The following is a 10,167-nucleotide window of genomic DNA, read 5'->3' as shown; positions in this document are numbered from 1 at the left end:
TGACTGTTTGTCACAAGGCCAAGGGACGCTGTCCATTGCACGACTCTAGGGTCGGGAGGAAGGTTATGTTGGTGACTATTCACCATGCACCTGTCCTAATCAAACTTATGAAGGGATCACTTGTCAGTTAAGCCCTGGTGACCCTATCGTCACATGGCTAGAAGGAGCGATGCTCACTATTGTGACTTTTGGCTATTGTCACCTACTTGTTTGGACTGATAGTCCTACATGGTTATTATGATCGTTGTTAAGACTATGTCACGCTTTATTGTGTTTTCTTGCTGGGCTTTGGCTCACGGGTGCTACGTGGTGCAAGTAAAGGCAAGAGGAAGCTGGACCATCCTTGAGTTGGAGAGTTTAGGTGATGATGTGTACATATGCAGCTGCTCGTCCGCCACGGCCGAGGTTTAAAGTGGAACTAGGGTTGAACCCTGTTTTGCCGCTTAGAACGGCCTGTTGTAAATACTTTCTGTAATAAACTCTGAAACTTTATTTTCGGGATCCCAACGTATGTATTAAACGTTCTAGTGAAACATTTCCTCCTAACCAAAGTTTTAATCCCTAAATCGCTAATCATACTTAGTTACACGTTTTGGCCAAATGACTCGATTAGCGAGTTTAGCACTGTTTACAAGGCACACCGTAACGGTCCCTGGAGTTTGGGGCGTTACAATAGCCATGCATGTCACATATACACAGGGTGCATTTTTCTTACCTCAAATCCGAGCTAGAACCAATATAAGAACGACCCTTGAGAACGGTCAACCTTTAAGCCCTTAGCGGTCACCGAATCATAACCAAATATGGAACACCATCAATAACATGATAACCAAAGGTTTTCAAATCAATATCTAGCCTCCAAGAGATCAATCCAAACTAATCCAAGTAATAGGGACACTCCCGAGGCCCGTAGCTAAGTTCCCGGGGTCAAAACGAGCAAACGGGGTGAAAACAGGGCAAGGGCTGCAGCCCTAGCACCTTGGGCCGCGGCCCCCAGGGTTCTCTAAGGCAAGGGCCGCGGCGCCCAGCAAGGCCAATTTCCTGACACCTGCTTCATCGAACTAGGGCCGCGGCGCACAAGAACAGGGCCGCGGCCCCCAACCCTGGGCCATTCCCAAACGTGTTTCAAGCACTCCAAATCCTCCAAAAACATACCCAAACATTCCCCAATCATCAAATCAAAGTTCCCAAGCTCCCCAATGGTCCAAAACCACCAAAACCCAAGGCTCAAACCAACCAAAAACTAAACAATTAACAAAGTCTAATTCGAAGCTTTAAAACTTTAAAAACTTAAAACTTAGATTACCTTCGATTGGGTTGTTTCTCGTCAAATCCTTTAGTTAAGAAGCTTCTAATCTTTCCTAGGATCGCTATGCCTCGACCCTCGCTTGATTTCGACTCCTAGAACTCAAGATTTCCTCAAAAATGCTCGAACGGTAAAACAGACTGTTTTGAGAGAGAACGAGAAGTTTCTAACGTACGTTCTTATCTGTCAAGCTACTTCAAGCTTAAGTAACCTCAAATAAAACCTAGTGCTCGGGGTCCCAAAAACACCCCCGGGGATACTATAGTCAAAACTTCCAGAATTCCATCCTGATCTCAAATATTCTCAATCTATCACCAAATAAACATTTCTATTACCCCAAAATTGACCCCGTTATGACAAAACCGCTAATCCATATATATGACTGTCTCATGCCGAATAGCTCGAATATATCTCCATAATAATAAAATCTCATTAACAAATTGCAATATGCACCCAATTTACAAATATGCCCTCAGCAGGCCAAATTACCAAAATGCCCTTATCATTATAAATACACCCATATGCATGCATTCACCATCATATACTAATATAATTCACGTAAAAATGCATATAATCATTAAATACTATAATAAATCAATTATGGCCCTCCTGGCCTCCTAATCAAGGTCCTAAACCTTATTAGGGAATTTGGAGAATTACATTAATATACTCAAACGGGGCAAAGGAACCAAACCCCGAGCCTTAAGGATCATCCCGAGCCCTAAAATAGGTTTGCTGAAAAATGGACTAGCGATGCAGCCCTACCAAATGGCGCTGCAGCCCTATTTCCAAGTTAGAGAGCCCAGCTTTGAGCCCTGCCTGGCGCTGCTGCTCCAATTACAGACCAGAAACTTTCTGGTTCATCTTTCTTGCGATTTCTCTTGAAAACAACCCTCCATACCAATCCAAAACCCTACCAAAACACCCAATTCAACCCCTAAACTTCATCTACATCATACCCTCATCAAAACCCAATCAATCTTACACAAAAACTCCCATTGATTCCAACTATCCACATCAAAACTATAAGCTGAAAACTGTAAAGAAAAACAGAGTATGGCTTGTTTTCATGGATGAATTCTTACCTCAAATGGGATTTAAGTCCTTTTCAATGGATGAACCAAGTCTACAACTTCCAAGCTTTGATTTCCTGGCTTGTATCTTCAAATTGGGACCAAAAACTTCAAAGGAAGAAGGAGAGAAATGGATGTACGGGAAGGAGAAAGATAACTCTGTTTTGGCTTTGTTTTATTCTACATGTTTCTACAGCCAACAACCATTTTAAAGATTATACAAATCCATCCAAATGACCTAAATACCCCTAGGTCACTTAAGGCTTCTAAAACCACTTCAAGGGTAAAATTGGAACTTTCCACTTATCCCGTTAATCATAATTAACGCTTCCCAATTCCCGCTAATCTCAATAATCTCAGATGTCAATAGTTCATATCCCATTACCCTATAATTCCCGGTAACGTTCTAATCATTAAAATCACCCCGAGACTCACCCCGAGCCCCGAACGTAAACCTGTTATGACCAAACCGATAAATCATATTTAAAGATCGTCTCATGCCGAGATACTCAAACCAATCCACATTATAATGTGGTCTCACAATATATCATTGACAGGCAAACAAGTATACAATTATACTCTCAACGGGCCAAATTACCAACACACCCCTATAAGCAAATGTGGACCCACATGCATGCATTTAACATCATATTATAATATAATTCTCATGAACATGCATAAACACATTTAATGGCATAATTAAACAGTTATGGCCCTCCCGGCCTACTAATCCAGCCATTAACCATATTAGGGAATCCGGGGCATTACAACTATCCCCTCCTTACAGAAATTTCGTCCTCGAAATTTACTTGAACAGCTCGGGATACTGACTCCGCATATCTGACTCCAGTTCCCAGGTCGCCTCCTAGACCTTGCTGTTCCACCACAACACCTTAACCAAAGGTATTGTCTTGTTTCTGAGGACTTTATCTTTCTTGTCAAGTATCTGAACAGGCTGCTCCTCAAAGGAGAGATCTGGCTCAAGCTCCAGATCTTCATAACTCAAAACATGGCTCTCGTCAGATACATACTCCGAAGAGCAGATACATGGAACACATTATGCACGACCGACAATGCCGGAGGCAAAGCTAGCCTGTAAGCCACTTGACCAATCCTCTCCAGGATCTCAAATGGACCTACAAACCTAGGACTCAGCTTGCCTTTCTTCCCAAACCTTCTCACCCCTTTCCATGGCGAGACTCTAAGGAAGACATAGTCTCCTACCTGGAACTCCACGTTCCTGCGTTTGGGATCTGCATAGCTCTTCTGTCTACTTTGAGAAGTAAGCATCCGAGCTCTAATCTTATCAATAGCCTCACTGGTCCTCTGAACTGCCTCAGGACCTAAGTATTTCCTTTCACCTGTCTCATCCCAATGAATGAGAGATCTACACTTCCTACCAAACAGCATCTCATAAGGTGCAACTCCAATGGTAGACTGATAATTGCTATTATAGGAGAACTCTATCAAAGGCAGATACTTACTCCATGACCCACCAAAGTCCAGTACACATGCCCGCAGCATGTTCTCTAATATCTGGATCGTCCTCTCAGATTGCCCATCTGTATGAGGATGATAAGCTGTACTGAACTTCAATTGTGTACCCATGGCCTGTTGTAAACTCTTCCAAAACTTGGAAGTAAACGTAGGGTCCCGATCTAACACGATCAACCTAGGAGCTCCATGGAGGTGCACGATCTCTCTTACATAGAGATCTACATACTGGTCAACTGTATAAGTAGTCCTCACTGGTAGAAAGTGAGCTGACTTGGTGTAGCGGTCCACTATCACCCAAATAGAATCATGCTGACCAACAGTTCTGGGCAAGCCCACTACAAAGTCCATTGTGATGTCTTCCCACTTCCACTTTGGGATATCCAGAGGCTGCAATAATCCTGCCGGCCTCTGATGCTCAGCCTTGACCTGTTGACATGTCAAGTACTTAGCCACGTACTCTACCACATCTCTCTTCATCCCCGGCCACCAGTACAATGATCTCACATCCTGATACATCTTCGTGGTGCCTGGATGCAAAGAGTAAGGTGTAGTATGAGATTCATCCAGAATCTCCCGCCTCAACGCAGTGTCTAATGGAACGCATATCCGCCCCTTGTATCTTAACAACCCCAAATCAGACACTGTATAGTCCCTGGATGCTCCCGCCAAGACATCCTCTCTAATCTTGATCAGCTGTGGATCACTCAATTGACCCTCCTTGATTCTCTCTAACAGCGTAGACTGTAGCGTAATATTGGCTAACTGACCCACCAGCAACTCTATACCAGCTCTGGTCATATCTTCAGCTAACTCTCTGGCTATCAGCCTAATACCATGAATCTGTCCCGGACCCTTCCGGCTTAAAGCATCAGCTACCACGTTGGCTTTCCCTGGGTGATACAGAATCTCACAATCATAATCTTTTACCAACTCCAGCCAACGCCTTTGTCTCATATTCAAGTCCTTCTGGATGAAGAAATACTTCAGGCTCTTGTGGTCTGTATAAATCTCACACTTCTCTCCATAGAGATAATGCCTCCATATTTTTAAAGCAAAAACCACCGCTACCAGCTCTAAATCATGAGTAGGATACCTCTTTTCGTACTCCTTCAATTGACGAGTTGTAATGCCCTGGATTCCCTATTATGGTTAATGGCTGGATTAGTAGGCTGGGAGGGCCATAATTGTTTAATTATGCCATTAAATGTGTTTATGCATGTTTATGAGAATTATATTATGATATGATGTTAAATGCATGCATGTGAGTCCACATTTGTTTACAGGGGTGTTTTGGTAATTTGGTCGTTGAGGGTATAATTGAATATTTGTTTGCATGTTAATAATATATTGTGAGACCACATTATAATGTGGATTGGTTCGAGTATTTCAACATGAGACAATCTTTAAACATGATTTATCGGTTTGGTCATAGCAGGTTTGAGCTCGGGGCTCGGGGCTCGGGGTGAGTCTCGGGGTGATATTTATGGTTATGGCGTTATCGGGGATTTTAGGGTAGCGGGATATGAATTATTGGTGTTTGAGGATTTTGAGATTAGCGGGAATTGGGAAGAGTTAATTATGATTAACGGGTTAAGCGGAAAGTACCAATTTTGCCCTTGTGATGGTTTTAGAGGCTTAAGATGACACAAGGGTATTTTGGTCAATTTAGGGAGGATATATGTGACTTTAGGTGGCTGTTGGTTGTAGAAAGTGGTAGATTAAAACAGAACAAAAACAGAGACTTGCTTCCTCTTCCTTCCCGTGCATCACCTATCTCTTCTTCCTTCATTGGGGTTTTGAGTTCTAAGTGGGGATTCAACCAAGGAAACTTAAAGGCTGGGTTGGTGGTCTTGGTTCAACCATTAAAGAAGGTTCAAATCTGAATTTGAGGTGAGTTTTAGTCACTGGTTTCAGGTGTTGCTCTGTTTTCGTTTTAGTTTTCAATTCATGGTTTTTGATGTGGGAAGTGAGAATTAAAGGGGGTTTTTGTGTTGTTTTGATTGGGGTTTGATGAGGGTGAGCTATGGGTGTTATTTGGGGGTTTAAATGAGTGTTTGGAGGAGGTTTGGAGTTGGTTCGAAAGGTTAGTTCCAAGGGAAAATGCAGGGGAGAGTTGGCTGGTGCGTGCTGGTTTGCGTAATGAGCCGCGGCCTGTCTATGGTGTGTCGCGGCCTGTGTTGGCTTAAAAGGTGAAAATGGCCCTGTCAGGAGGGTGAGCCGCGGCCCATCAGGGCAGATTTAGCCAAAAAGGTGTTTTTAACTTGGGGATTCAAACCTTAGGCCTCGGGGTTGAACCTAGTACCCAGTTGAGTTATGTTTGATGTCCCGGAGGCTAGATCTTGGTTTGGGAACCCTCCGTTATCATTTTTATTGATGAATCCTATATTTTGGTTATGACCAGGTGACCGTCGAGGAATTTAAAGGTTGACCGTTCTCAGGGGTCGTTCATATAATAATTCTCACTTGAACCAAAGGTAAGAAAACAGTGTATGAATACAGTTGCACCCTGTATAGGTATATGACATGCATGGTTTGATATTGGAGCATGTTGGTTGGTATATGTGGGCGTGGATTGCATAGTAAATGCTGATGTACGCTGATTACCTGTTTAAGACACTGACTAGTCAGGGACTGACTCTAAAGTCGAGAATCTCGCATTGAATGGCTCTATGGCATTAATGCTAGACCGACCCTAAGGTCGAAGAACATATAAGCGCTTGCCTGGTCTACAACCAGATGTCTATAGCCAAGGTATATGACCCCAGTGACCGTTTGTCACATGGCTAAGGGACGTTGTCCATAGTTTCGACTCTAGAGTCGTGAGGAAGGTTATGTTGGTGACTAATCACCATACACCTGTCCTGACCAAGCTTATGAAAGAATCACTTATCAGTTAAGCCCTGGTGACCCTATCGTCACATGGCTAGAGGGAGCGATGCTCATTATTGTGACTTTTGGCTATTGTCACCTATTTGTTGGACTGATAGTCCTGAATGGTTATTATGATCATTGTTGATATTATATCATGCTATACTGTGTTTTCTTGCTGGGCCTTGGCTCATGGGTGCTTTATGGTGCAGGTAAAGGGAAGGAAAAGCTTAACCAACCCTGAGTGGAGAGCTTGGGCGATGTGATGTACATACAGGGCCGCTTGACCGCCACGGTCAAGGAGTTCTCAGAGGGACTAGGGGTTTACCCTAATTTTGCTGCTTAGGCCGGCGGGGATTGTAAATTTGAAACTGTAGCGACTCTTTTGTATTATGGACATCTTGTAAACATTTTAAAAGGCTCATGATCAGTTTATTTACTTAATGAAATGTACCCTTTCCTTTTTACTGGTTTTCACCTTAACCTGATAATAACACTTAGATCACGTTTTTAACCAAAGGACTCGGGTAGCGAGTCAAATTCCTGATTCACTATTCACCGTAACTGTTTTGGGGTAACCAGGGCGTTACACGAGAAGCATAAGCTATTACCTTCTTTGATTGCATCAAAACACAGCCCAAACCCTAATGAGAAGCATCGCAGTAAATCACAAACTTCTCCTGGTCTGTCGGAAGACTCAGAATCGGAGCTGTAATCAACCTCTGCTTCAATTCCTGGAAGTTGTTCTCACATTTATCTGACCACACAAACTTCTGGCTCTTGCGTGTCAGCTCAGTCAACGAAGTAGCAATCTTTGAGAACCCTTCCACGAAACGCCTGTAATACCTTGCCAATCTAAGGAAACTTCTAACCTCAGAAGCATTCTTTGGCCTTGTACAATCTTTGACCGCTTCAATCTTTGCTGGATCTACTTTAATCCCCTCCTTACTGACAATGTGCCCAAGGAAGGATACCTGAGACAACCAGAACTCACACTTCTTAAACTTTGCAAACAATCCGTGTTCTCTCAATCTCTGTAGAACCAACCTCAGATGCTGCTCATGCTCTGACTCAGACTGAGAATATACCAAAAAATCATCGATGAAGACGATCACAAACTGGTCTAGATAATCCTTGAACACTCTATTCATCATTTCCATGAAAGCAGCAGGGGCATTAGTTAATCCAAATGACATAACTAGAAACTCATAATGCCCATACCTGGTACGAAAAGCAGTCTTCAGTATATCTCCCTCCTTTACCCTCAACTGATGATAACCAAAACGAAGATCGATCTTAGAGAATACTGTCTTACCCTGCAATTGATCAAGCAGATCATCTATCCTTGGCAAAGGATACCGGTTCTTAATTGTTAACTTATTCAATTCTCTGTAATCTATGCACATCCTCAGAGAACCATCCTTCTTCTTTACAAACAGAATTGACGCATCCCAAGGTGAGAAACTAGGTCTGATGAAACCCAAATCTAACTGCTCTTGCAACTGTACCTTTAATTCTTTCAACTCAGTTGGGGCCATTCTGTATGGTGCTCTAGACCCAGGCATCGTCCCTGGTGCCAGTTCTATAACGAACTCAATCTCTCTGTGTGGTGGAAACCCTGGCAAATCTTCTGGAAACACATCCAGAAACTCACAAACAAGTCTAGTATCCTCTGGTCTCACTGGCATGACCTGGGTGGTATCAACCACACTGGCTAAGAATCCAATGCAACCCCCTTGCAATTAATCCCTAGCCCTCAATGCAGAAATCATAGGAATACGGGGTCCATGCACAACACCAACAAACACAAAAGGATCCTCACCTTCAGGCTCAAAGGTGACCATCTTCCTTCTGCAGTCAATGGTTGCCCCATACTTTGCTAACCAGTCCATACCCAGTATCATATCAAAGTCAATCATAACCAACTCTATAAGATCCACTGAAAACTCTCTGCCCTCCACTATCATTGGCAAAGATCTGACCCATCTCCTGGATACCACTAACTCCCCAGTGGGTAACAAAGTACCAAACCACACAACATAGAAATCACATGGTCTACACAACCTATCAATAACACTACTAGCAACAAAGGAATGTGTAGCACAAGAGTCAATCAATACATTATAAGCGGTTCCTGCACTAAGAAGCTGACCTGTAACAACTGAGGGAGAAGCCTCAGCTTCTGCTTGAGTCAATGCAAACACTCGAGCTGGGGCCGAGCTGTCTGCCTTCTTGGGTTCTTCCTTCCTTGCCTTAGGGCAATCCTTTTTTAGATGACCCACTGCTCCACAAGAGAAGCAGGTCCTTGCTCTACACTCTCCCAAGTGATGCCTCTTGCATCTAGGACACTCAGGATAAGACCTCTAGGCTTCATTACCACCTGGACGACCCATAGAAATACCACGGGACCGTCTGTTGGGACCTGGAACTGGGAAGGTGTCAGGAACCTTCCTCTTATGATCACTGGGGCTAAGGCCCCTACCAGAACCCACAAATGGAGGACCTGGCCTCCTGAAATCCCTTCTGGCTGCATTGTCACGCCAGATCTTAGTCTCTGCACTCTCAGCTGTGAGTGCCTTCTCCACCACCTGTGCATAAGTAGTAACTCCTGCCAGAGTGGTGATGCGTACATCTCGGTCTAACCTAGGCTATAACCCCTGTAAGAAACACTCTCTCCTGGTCCCATCAGTGGGCACCAACTCCTTGGCAAACTTTTCCAAACGATCAAACTTTAAGGCATACTCAGTTACTGATAAGCTTCCCTGAAGTAGCCTCATAAATTCATCGGCCTTCGCCGCTCTAATAGCGTCATTATAGTACTTCTCATTAAACAAGGTCTGAAACTCCTCCCAGCTCAGGAGATTAACATTCTTGGTCTGGCCAATCACTTCCCACTAAATCCGGGCATCATCCCGAAACATATAGGTAGCACAGGCCACCCTTTCACTACCAGCTATTCTCATAAAGTCAATAATAGTGGTAATCATGCTCATCCATTGTTCAGCCTTGGTAGGATCTGCACTGCCTTCAAACACAGGAGGTTGTTGCTTCCTGAACCGTTCATAAAGAGGTTTCAATCTGTTTCCAACCTCAGGCAGTTGCCCAGTAACTGGCACTGACACAGAAGGTGCCTCTGCAACACTGGCCACTACAGGCACTTGCTGCTGTCTTAGGAGACGAAGCTCCTCTCCCTGTTTTAACACTGTAGCCTGCAAGTCCTCAAACATTTGTTGCCAGTTTGCAGGTGCTGGCTGTGGAATCTGGGATTGTTCATTCTCTTGACCCTGACTGTTATTATTCTAGCCTGGATCACTCTGGCCAGCTGACATGCCTGTCTGTCCTGGGTTCATTCTGTCACTGATACCTTACTGAAACAATAATCAATACGGCTAGTCAGGTAGTAATAACTAAACCTCTTGCCGC

This window comes from Humulus lupulus, chromosome 7 (assembly GCF_963169125.1).
Source record: "Humulus lupulus chromosome 7, drHumLupu1.1, whole genome shotgun sequence".
Taxonomy (NCBI): Eukaryota; Viridiplantae; Streptophyta; class Magnoliopsida; order Rosales; family Cannabaceae; genus Humulus; species Humulus lupulus.
This window is presented reverse-complemented; position numbering follows the sequence as displayed.